We start from the raw sequence: 12,720 nt of genomic DNA on the forward strand, positions 1-12,720 counted from the left end.
GAGTTTTGTTTAATTATTTTGTTTTGCTTTGATCTTTTTGGATCATGGGACTGGGCATCCCGGTTACCGGCCCTTTCTCGTGAATGAGGAGTGGAGTCTACTCCTCTTGAGAATAACCCACCTAGCATGGAAGATATAGGCAGCCCTAGTGGAAACATGAGCGGCTCGAGCATACAAAACAAAATTTCATTTGAAGGTTTAGAGTTTGGCACATACAAATTTACTTGGAACGGCAGGTAAATACCGCATATAGGAAGGTATGGTGGACTCATATGGAACAACTTTGGGGTTTTAAGGAGTTTGGATGCACAAGCAATATTCCCGCTTAGTACAGGTGAAGGCTAGCAAAAGACTGGGACGCGACCAACTGAGAGAGCGACAACAGTCATAAACATGCATTAGAATTAATTCATACTGAGTACAAACATGAGTAGGATATAATCCACCATGAACATAAATATCATGAAGGCTATGTTGACTTTATTTCAACTACATGCGTGAACATGTGCCAAGTCGAGTCACTCAATTCATTCAAAGGAGGATACCATCCCATTATACCACATCATAATCATTCCAATAGCATGTTGGCACGCAAGGTAAACCATTATAACTCAAAGCTAATCAAGCATGGCACAAGCAACTATCATCTCTAAATGTTATTGCAAATATCTTTACTTCATAATAAGCTGAATCAGGAACGATGAACTCATCATATTTACAAAAACAAGAGAGGTCGAGTTCATACCAGCTTCTCTCATGTCAATCAGTCCATCATATATCATCATTATTGCCTTTCACCCGCACGACCGAACGATGTGTATAACAATAAGAGTGTACGTGCATTGGACTAAGCTGGAATCTGCAAGCATTCAACTCAAGAGAGAAGACAAAGTAATATGGGCTCTAAGTTAAATAAACAATCATGCATAAGAGAGCCACTAAACATTTTCAATATGGTCTTCTCGACCCCCAAAGAAAAGAAAAGATAATAAAACTATTTACACGGGAAAGCTCCCAACAAGTAAAAGAAGAACGAGAAATGTTTTTGGGTTTTCATTTTAATTTCTACTACAAGCATGGAAATTAAACTAACTATTTTTTTTAGTTTTTCTTAAGGTTTATCAAACACACAAGAAGAAAACTAGAAAAATAAAATTAAACTAGCATGGATAATACAATGAAAGAGTATGAGCACCGACGACTAGTGTGTGAACATGAGTGTAAAGTCGGTGAGAAATACGTACTCCCCCAAGCCTAGGCTTTTGACCTAAGTTGGTCTAATGCCAAGGACCGCTGCTACTCTCCCCGGTGTACTGTGAACTGTAATCAGGATACCACTGGCTGGCCATCTTCAGAACCCACTGGAAAGATGATGCACGATAAGGGTCCAGTGTAGGTTCCGGCTCAGATTCAGGTTCGGGAGTGGATGCTTGGCCTCGATGAACGTATACCGCCTCCGGTGTAACAAGAAAATTATCTGCAGTCAAATCAAACAACAAAGGTGCAGGCAGAGTAATAGTCTCACTGTGTTTCTTATTAAATCTCAAGTTATACAGGAGCATCTTATCTTCATTCTGAACGATAAAGTTGTGTGCTACCATGCTCCTGTAATCTAAAATGTAAGAAGGCAAGATTGTCTCCCCTTTTTTATAATGCCTAATAGGTATCCTAAAATGTCTAGCAAGACGTGAAGCATAGATACCTCCAAATATGGGGCCTTTTGTACGATTCAGGCTTAGCCATTTAGCAATGACGACACCCATACTAAAACTATTGTCTCCCAACAAGGCATGCTGAAGAATGATAATATCAGGAACATTAAAGTTTCCACTATTTCCACGACCAATCAAGCATCTACTAGCAAATATAGCAAAGTAACGTAAAACAGGAAAGTGTATGCTAGAGATTTTTGCCTCAGAACCTTTCTTTGGCTCCTCTACAGCTATAGTGTTAACAAAGCCATCCACATCTTCCCGATGGGGTTCCTCTAACTCTCCCTCAAAAGGTATCCTACATACCGCACAAAAGTCGTGTAAAGTCATTTCTCTGAATTCATCATATAAATGAAATGATACTGAAGGTGGTGACTTCTTAGGATAATAATAAAAGTTTTGCACAAAAGTATTGGTAAGTAAGAGATACTGATCGATCCGGTCGAGGAGGAAATCATTGAGGCCCGCACTCTCGATCAAAGAATAAAAATCTTCATGAATTCCAGCTTCTTTCAAGAAATTATCACATGGCCACTCACACGACCGTACTTCCGCTAAGCGAGGAAGATTATACTTGGCTTTTTCCTTCTCTTTAGCTTGTTTTTCCTGAGAGCCTTGGCTAGAAGAGCCCCTCAAAAGTCTCCTTAACATTTTCTGAAAATTTCTGAAATTTTAGTAACTTCAAAATAAAAGTGAATAAAACTTAACAAGAATGGTAGCAACTACTCCTACAAGTGCCTAGAGCCTATATCATGCACTAGAACTACTTGAAACCTCATAAATTTCAAATGCAAGCTCAAGAACAGGGTCACCAAGATAGCAAGGATTTGCAACGAATAAAGCACTAGAACAAAAACTAGTTGGACCAATAGAGGAGTCACATACCAAGGAACAATCTCCCAAAGCAGTTTTGTGAATGGAGCTTTGAGCAAGCAGATCGAAAATCGCCGCAAAATGAGCTAGAACTCGTGCTTGAGCTGGATGGGGATTTTTTTGGGTAGAAGGTGAAGTGTGTGGATGCTGGCATAAGTGGAGGGGGGCTACCAGGGGCCCACGAGACACGGGGCGTGCCCAGGTGGGGTGGGCGCGCCCTCCACTCTCTGTCCTGGTGCTTGCCCCTCCTACAGTGATTTCAGTGCCTAAAATCCTCAAATATTCCATAAAAATAATACTAAATTTGCAGGGCATTTGTAGCACTTTTATTTTCGGGATATTTTTTATTGCTCGGATAATTCAGAAAACGGACGGATAATACTATTTTCGCTTTATTTAGTGTAAATGACAGAAAGTAAAAAGGAAAGTACAGAAGGTGACATTGATGGAATTTTCTGAATAGTATTTATGCTGTGAACTTGAGGTTGTTTCCTCGGAAAATGTACCGTATGCTCATTTCCATTAACATGAGAGGTGTCATTGCCTTTGTTGCAATCAATAACAGCACCTGCAGTATTTAAAAAGGGTCTACCAAGAACAATAGACATACTATCGTCCTCGAGAATATCAAGAATAACGAAGTCTGTTAAGATAGTAACATTCGCAATAACAACAGGCACGTCCTCACAAATGACGACAGGTATAGCAGTTGATTTATCAGCCATTTGCAAGGATATCTCAGTGGGTGTCAACTTACTCAATTCAAGTCTACGGTATAGGGAAAGAGGCATAACACTAACACCGGCTCCTAAATCACATAAAGCAGTTTTAAGATAATTTCTTTTAATAGAGCAAGGTATAGTGGGTACTCCAGGATCACCAAGTTTCTTAGGTATGCCACCCTTAAAGGTATAGTTGGCAAGCATGGTCGAAATCTCAGCTTCAGGTATTTTCCTCTTATTAGTGATGATATCTTTCATATATTTAGCATAAGGATTTAATTTAAGCATATCAGTTAAGCGCATGCGTAAGAAAATAGGTCTAATCATTTCAGCAAAATGCTCAAAGTCCTCATCATCCTTTGTCTTGGATGGTTTAGGAGTAAAGGGCATGGGTTTCTGAACCCATGGTTCTCTTTCTTTACCATGATTCCTAGCAACAAAATCTCTCTTATCATAACGTTGGTTTCTTGATTGTGGGTTATCAAGACCAACCGCAGGTTCAATTTCTATATCATTGTTATTACTAGGTTGAGCATCTACATGAACATCATTATTAGCATTATTATCAGGTTCATGTTCATCTCCGGATTGTGTTTCAGCATCAGAGATAGAAGTATTATTAGGATTCTTAGGTGTTTCTACATTAGGTTCACTAGAAGTTTGAAAAGTCCTATCATTTTTCTTTTTCTTCTTCTTAGAAGAACTAGGAGCATCTAGATTATTATTATGAGAATCTTGTTCAATTCTCTTAGGGTGGCCTTCAGGATACAAAGGTTCCTGAGTCATTCTACCAGTTCTAGTAGCCACTCTAACAGCAAAGTCATTCTTATTATTTAATTCATCAAGCAAATCATTTTGAGCTTTAAGCACTTTCTCAGCTTGAGTAGCAACCATAGACGCGTATTTGCTGATGAGTTTAAGTTCACCTTTAACTCTAGCCATATTGTCACTCACGCGTCCTATCTCGAAAGCATTATTATTTAACTCTCTACCAACATAAGCATTAAAACTTTCTTGCCTGGCCATAAACTCATCAAATTCATCTAAGCATGGGCTATGGAATTTAGTAGAGGGGATTTCAAATTTATCATATCTATAGAGAGAATTTACCTTTACTACATGTGTCGGGTTATCAAGACAATGTGGTTCTTCAACAGGCGGTATATCAAGACCATGTATTTCTTCAATAGGTGGTAAATTCTTAACATCTTCAACTTTAATACCTTTCTCTTTCATTGATTTTTTTGCCTCTTGCATATCTTCAGGACTGAGAAATAGAACACCTTTCTTCTTTGGAGTGGATTTAGGAATAGGCTCAAGAGTTGGCTCAATTGGTTCAGGAATTGCCTCAGGAATTGGCTCTGGGAGAGTCCAATTATTTTCATTAGTCAACATATTATTCAATAATAACTCAGCTTCATCGACTATTCTTTCCCTGAAAACACAACCAGCATAACTATCCAAGTAGTCCTTGGAAGCATCGGTTAGTCCATTATAAAAGATATAAATATTTCATTTTTCTTAAGTGCATGATCAGGCAAAGCATTAAGTAATCGGAGAAGCCTCCCCCAAACTTGTGGGAGACTCTCTTCTTTGATTTGCACAAAATTATATATTTCCCGCAAGGCAGCTTGTTTCTTATGAGCAGGGAAATATTTGGCAGAGAAGTAATAGATCATATCCTGGGGACTACGCACACAACCAGGATCAAGAGAATTATACCAAGTCTTAGCATCACCCTTTAATGAGAATGGAAATATCTTAAGGATATAAAAGTAGCGAGATTTATCATCGTGAGTAAACAGGGTAGCTATATCATTCAACTTGGTAAGATGTGCCACAACAGTTTCAGATTCAAGGCCATAAAAAGGATCAGATTCTACCAAAGTAATACTCTCAGGATCAATAGAGAATTCATAATCCTTATCAGTAACAAAGATAGGTGAAGTGGCAAAAGTGGGGTCATGTTTCATTCTAGCATTTAAAGTCTTTTGTTTTAGCTTAGCTAACAATTTCTTAAGATCTGATCTATCATTGCAAGCAAGAAAATCTCCAGCAGTTTCTTCATCCATAACATAACTCAGGGAGTCCAGGATTAGGGGGTGTCCGGATAGCCGGACTATGACCTTTGGCCGGACTCCTAGACTATGAAGATACAAGATTGAAGACTTCGTCCCGTGTCCGGATGGGACTTTCCTTGGTGTGGAAGGCAAGCTTGGCGATACGGATATGTAGATCTCCTCCTATTGTAACCGACTCTGTGTAACCCTAGCCCTCTCCGATGTCTATATAAACTGGAGGGTTTTAGTCCGTAGGATGAACAACAATCATACCATAGGCTAGCTTCTAGGGTTTAGCCTCTCTGATCTCGTGGTTGATCTACTCTTGTACTACCCATATCATCAATATTAATCAAGTAGGAGTAGGGTTTTACCTCCATCGAGAGGGCCCGAACCTGGGTAAAAACATCATGTCCCTTGTCTCCTGTTACCATCCACCTAGACGCACAGTTCGGGACCCCCTACCCGAGATCCGCCGGTTTTGACACCGACATTGGTGCTTTCATTAAGAGTTGCACTATGCTGTCACCATCAGGAAGGATGCCGCACCCCGTCTTTAAGGACGGCGCTGTCGCTAAAGGAGCTCTGGCTATCGGCCAAACTCTCTGGCTAGGCGGATTCCTTATGACCGCCTATTCGGCCGCCGCGCCGACGATGACTTCTCGGGTCATCGAAAGCAATCTTCACGTCATCTCGGAACTCGCCGAGCAGTTAGATCCGATGGAGCTCTCTTCCTTGAACGAGCTCTTGGATCGCATCGCCGCCCTGGGAGTCACTACAGACTACGATCGGATAGGGCTTAAACCCGATCCGAGAGAGATTAACTCTCCCCAGGTCACCCACCACGTCGCAGTGGTGGAAGAACAGTGCGGCAAATCTTCACCCATCTTAAGGACAAGTTATGTCCGGATTCCCGATCCCTCCAAGCCGGATAATCGTGGAGGGGAGGACGTCACCCAAGCCCTGAACCTATAGTCAGGCAGCAGGCTAGATTCATTGGACAACATCCAAGAACCCAAGCTTCCGAGTTCGGAAACTCCTTGGCCCCCGGGTCTCAGATTGGGCGAGGTTTCATATTTAACTCCACCCGCCCACCCAAACATAAGGGATCTATCCCAAATCCGGCAAGAGTCCACAGAAATAGTACACCATTACTGGGCCAAATTCCTCCTGGTTATGAACAGGATAGAGGACTGCCGCGAGGAGGATGCAATTTCATTCTTCTGCAATAATTGCACGGACATCGGAATCCTCAATGCCATAAGTCGCCGTGAAATTACACGCTTCGCTGACTTGGCATCCATAGTACGAAAGTACTATGCGACGGAAAGCGTTCGGAAAACCGAAATAAAATTCTAGGACAATTCGGCCTGAATACAACCCCAGTCCGAAATAAAAGGGCGCATTATCGCCGGGCACCTGGGCCAAGCAACAAAAAGCAAAAACCCTCTGTAGGGTACGGAACCATTCTGGAAGGATGGCTCAATGGACCCTGTAAAATTCATAGTACAGAGGGCGCCACACCAACTCATAGCCTTAGAGCATGTTGGATACTCCGGCAGGTGGCCAGAAGTGGCGAGGAGCTTCTAACTCCAGCATCCGCAGAGCACCAGCCCAAGGAGACCAGTACGGTATCAACAGTCTACGAGACTTTCGCATCAAATAATATGTGGAAACGAACACTCCGTAGCCTTACCGAAGTCTACCAAGTAGCAACAATAAACCCATGGAGTGACACGGCTATTACCTTTAACGCCAGTGACAAACCTAAATTCCGAACAGCCCGAGCACCAGCCGCATTGGTCCTCAGTCCAATAGTGGACGGCTTTCGCCTTACCAAGGTACTCATGGACGGTGGCAGCGGATTGAACCTCATTTATGAGGAAACCCTTTGAAAAATGGAAATAGTCTGGAGCCGCATTGAGCGAAGCAACACAACCTTTAGAGGAATAATCCCCAGTCGGGAAGGGTGCTGCTCAGGAAAAATTACACTGGATATGGTGTTCGGCACACCGGATAATTACAGGTCCGAGGAGGTCACGTTTCAAGTGGCCCCGTTCAGCAGCGGATACCACGCTCTTTTAGGGCGACAGGCATTCACAATTTTTCAAGTTATACCCCATTACGGGTACATGAAGCTCAAAATGCCCGGACCCAACGGAATCATCACTCTTGCTAGTGAGCCGGACATAGCACTGCGCGTCGAAAATAAGACAGCCGCATTAGCCCCCGAGGCACTATCCGAAGCCCTAGTGGCCGAAGAACTGACGGCGCTCTGCTCCACGGTAAACAGGGACGACGTGATACTCGATAAGAGATCCAAGTCCACCTCTTTTAAACCGCTGGACGAAATAGTCAAATTCCATGTCCATCCAACGGACCCTACAAAAACGGCCTCCATCGGGGTGCAATTAAACCCTGACGTAGACGCCGCACTACGAGAATTCCTACATGAAAATTGGGACATTTTTGCCTGGCGCCCTTCAGATATGTCGGGAATCCCACGCAGGCTGGCCGAGCACAGCCTAAAAATCCTAAAAGGATTCAAGCCTGTCAAGCAGGCTCTTCGGCGTTTCTCCGAACCTAAGAGACAAGCCATGGGAGAGGAGCTAGCCAAACTGCTGGAGGCCGGATTCATCGGAGATATAAAACATCCGGACTAGCTAGCAAACCTGGTGATGGTACCAAAGAAGGACAAATCCTGGCGCCTATGCGTCGATTTCAAGGACCTCAACAAGGCTTGCCCAAAGGATCCTTTCCCCCTCCCCCGCATCGATCAAATCATCGACGCTACCGCAGGACACGATGCATTGTGTTTCCTCGACGCATACTCCGGCTACCATCAAATCAATATGGTGGAGCCATACCAAGCCGCAACGGCATTCATCACCCCATACGGCCCATTCTGCTTCAACACAATGCCCTTCGGGCTCAAAAACACCGGCGCAACATATCAGCGCATGATTCAGACATGTCTGGCAAACCAGATCGGCAAAACAGTGGAAGCCTATGTAGATGATGTGGTCATCAAAACCAAGCATGTCGAAACTCTAGTAGACGACTTGAGGCTCACATTCAATAACCTTCGAGCATATGACATCAAGCTTAACCCAGAAAAATGTGTTTTCGGCGTACCAGCCGGAAAGCTCTTGGGCTTCATTGTATCCGGTAGAGGAATTGAAGCAAATCCAGCTAAGATCCGAGCTCTGTCACAATTGGAAATTCCAAAGGACCTCAAACAAATACAAAAATTGACTGGATGCGTGGCTGCTTTAAGTCGCTTCATCTCCCGCCTGGGAGAAAAAGCATTACCTCTCTATCGCCTCCTCCGGCGCACCGAACACTTCGAGTGGTCGGATGCTTCCACGGCCGGACTCGAAGAAATAAAAGTCATATTGGCAACAAACCCGGTCCTAGCCGCACCTAACATCGGCGAACCAATGCTATTATACATTGCGGCAACTCATCAAGTTGTAAGCGCAGTGCTCGTCGTCGAATGAGAAACGGATGGACACAAACTCCCCCTTCAAAAACCAGTTTACTACGTGTCCACTGTCCTCACTCCATGCAAGTCACGGTACCCGCATTACCAAAAGATAGCGTACGCGGTGTTCATGGCATCCTGGAAGCTACGACACTACTTTCAAGAGTGTTCTATAACAGTAGCCTCCGAAGTACCTCTTAACGATATCATAAACAACCGTGACGCGACGGGCCGGATTGTCAAATGGGCCATTGAGCTCCTCCCGTTCGAAATAACCTATAAGCCACGGCGGGCCATCAAGTCGCAAGTTTTGGCCGACTTTGTCGCCGAATGGACTGAAGCCGAACTCCCTAAATAGTATGGCACGTATTCCAACTGGATCATGCACTTCGACGGCTCCAAAACGTTAGCAGGTCTAGGGGCTGGCGTCGTTCTGATGTCCCCAACAGGAGATACAGTTCAATACGTACTCCAGATAATGTATACAGACTCCAACAACGCAGCCGAATATGAGGCCCTTTTACATGGTCTCCGGATGGCAGTCTCCATGGGCATCCAACGTCTAGAGGTGCGCGGGGATTCGAACCTTGCGATATCCCAGATAAATGGAGACTTTGATGCCAAGGATCCGAAAATGGCAGCTTATCGCAACGCCGTCCTAAAAATGCCAGCTCGGTTCGAGGGGCTCGAATTTCACCATATAGCCCAGGAAAACAATCAGGCAGCAGATGTCTTGGCACGCATCGGTGCAAAGCGCGATGCAGTCCCCCCAACATTTTCTTGGAGAGGCTATTCAAGCCATCCGTACAATGGGAAGGGGAATCCAGGAATAACAACCCGGACCAAGCCGCATTGCCCGACACCGAACATTCTGACACAACGGGAGGCCCCGCCAACGAAGTAACACCCTCAGCCCACGTAATAATGGTAGTCATTGCCCTGTGGACAGAACCATTCCTAGCCTACCTAACTAGGCAGGAACTTCCCGAGGACCAAAACGAGGCACGCTGCATAGTGCGGCGATCTAAAGCCTATAAAGTCCATGAAGGAGAGCTTTATAAGAGAAGCACCACCGGAGTCCTTCAAAGGTGTATCTCCGAAGAGGAAGGGCGGAACCTTCTGGTTGAAATTCATGCCGGACTCGGCGGGCACCACGCCGCAGCCCGGGCCCTTGTAAGCAAGGCCTTCCGTACAGTATTTTATTGGCCGACGGCCCGGGCAGATGCTCAGGACTTAGTCCAACGATGCGTCGATTGCCAACTATTCGCTAACCAAAGCCATATGCCACCCACCGCCCTCTAAACTATACCCATCACCTGGCCCTTCGCGGTCTGGGGGCTTGACATGGTTGGACCCCTTAAAGGAGGAACCCACAAGCAAAAATACCTACTGGTCATGGTGGACAAATTCACCAAATGGATAGAGGCCAAGCCTGTTAAGACGGCCGAATCCGTACCGGTGATAGACTTCATATCAGGGGTCGTACACCGCTACGGCGTCCCCCACAGCATCATCACTGATAATGGCACGAACTTTACGGCCGACGAGGTTAAACTCTGGTGAAAAAACATGGGCATCAAGCTCGACTACGCTTCAGTCTATCACCCACAAACTAACGGTCAAGTCGAGCGAGCAAATGGTCTAATCATGAGCGGTATCAAACCCAGATTAGTGCGGTCCCTCAAGGAATCTAACACGCACTGGATAGAGGAGCTCGACTCCGTACTCTGGGGACTGCAGACCATGCCGAATCGCACTACCGGATTCACACCATTCTTTATGGTATATGGTGCAGAGGCAGTCCTGCCCTGCGACATAATTCATGACTCACCTCGCATGCGCATGTACGAAGAAAGAGAAGCCAAACTCGATCGGCAGGACAGCTTGGACGAATTGGAGGAGGAGCGCGACGTGGCAAAAGCCTGTTCCGCATTCTATCAACAGCAGGCTCGAAGATATCAAAGCAGAGAAGTACGGGCCAAAACTTACAATGTTGGCGAACAAGTTCTACGCCTGCCGGACAAGAAAAAGGACAAACTCAAGCCCAAATGGGAAGGTCCCTTCATAATCGACCAAGTCCCGACTGGTGGAGCGTACCGTCTGCGAAATGCATCGGATAACCGACTCGAGCCGAACCCATGGAACGCAGCCCACCTACAAAGATTCTACGCCTAGCGCCGGACTATGTGTTCATCTCCATCCTCTGTCTATTTTTTACACATTAGCTGTCTTATATTTCTCTCCTTCTTCCTCCTTTTCTCTTACAAGCCCTTAAGGGCTCGTTGGCGCATTGTTCGCACACAATTGACGCGCAACTTGCGCTCATTATACCTGGGGGATTCTTTATCAGAAGCTTGTTTACACGGGCCTCATGCCCACCACATGTGTCACACTTCCGCATGTACCTTTTATTCACCATTATATGCATCGATATGACTTAAGTTTTGGCCAAGCTGGGTTGCCTGGCTCCTGTGCTTACCCCTATGTTCCCGATTGTTCGGCCAGGTGGTAAAGGGAGCACCTCTGCAATTGTTACTGCCGGGTCAGCCGGATGTGTACCTCAGACTGGGTGAAGCCGAAAGCTAGCGTTCTTAAGGAAATATCCGGTCGGTGAACTAAAAGATGATTTCTCACTTGTTTATTTATCCGCCCCCATATGCTTTTCTGCTTTTTTCGCAGTCCGGACATGCACTTTAGGGCATGCTGTTGGAAATATGCCCTAGAGGCAATAATAAAAGGATTATTATTATATTTACTTGTTCATGATAATTGTCTTTTATTCATGCTATAATTTTATTATCCGGAAATCATAATACATGTGTGAATACTTAGACCACAACATGTACCTAGTGAGCCTCTAGTTGACTAGCTCGTTGATCAACAGATAGTCATGGTTTCCTGACTATGGACATTGGATATCATTGATAATGGGATCACATCATTAGGAGAATGATGTGATGGACAAGACCCAATCCTAAGCATAGCACAAAGATCGTGTAGTTCGTTTGCTAGAGCTTTTCCAATGTCAAGTATCTTTTTCTTAGACCATGAGATCGTGTAACTCCCGGATACCGTAGGAGTGCTTTGGGTGTACCAAACGTCACAACGTAACTGGGTGACTATAAAGGTGCACTACAGGTATCTCCGAAAGTGTCTGTTGGGTTGACACGGATCGGGACTGGGATTTGTCACTCCGTATGACAGAGAGGTATCTATGGGCCCACTCGGTAATGCATCATCATAATGAGCTCAAAGTGACCAAGTGTCTGGTCTCAGGATCATGCATTATGGTACGAGTAAAGTGACTTGCCGGTAACGAGATTGAACGAGGTATTGGGATACCGATGATCGAATCTCGGGCAAGTAACGTACCGATTGACAAAGGGAATTGTATACGGGGTTGCCAAAATCCTCGACATCGTGGTTCATCCGATGAGATCATCGAGGAGTATGTGGGAGCCAACATGGGTATCCAGATCCCGCTGTTGGTTATTGACTGGAGAGTCGTCTCGGTCATGTCTGCATGTCTCCCGAACCCATAGGGTCTACACACTTAAGGTTCGGTGACACTAGGGTTGTATGAATATGAGTATGCAGCAAACCGAAAGCTGTTCGGAGTCCCGGATGAGATCCCGGACGTCACGAGGAGTCCCTGAATGGTCCGGAGGTAAAGAATTATATATGGGAAGTCGAGTTTTGGCCATCGGGAAAGTTTCGAGGTCCACCTGTATTGTACCGGGACCACCGGAAGGGTCCCGGGGGTCCACTGGGTGGGGCCACCTATCCCGGAGGGCCCCATGGGCTGAAGTGGGAGGGTAACCAGCCCCTAGTGGGCTGGTGCGCCCCCCTGGGTCCCCCTCTGCGCCTAG

Source organism: Triticum dicoccoides, chromosome 1B, assembly GCF_002162155.2.
Source record: "Triticum dicoccoides isolate Atlit2015 ecotype Zavitan chromosome 1B, WEW_v2.0, whole genome shotgun sequence".
Classification (NCBI taxonomy): domain Eukaryota; kingdom Viridiplantae; phylum Streptophyta; class Magnoliopsida; order Poales; family Poaceae; genus Triticum; species Triticum dicoccoides.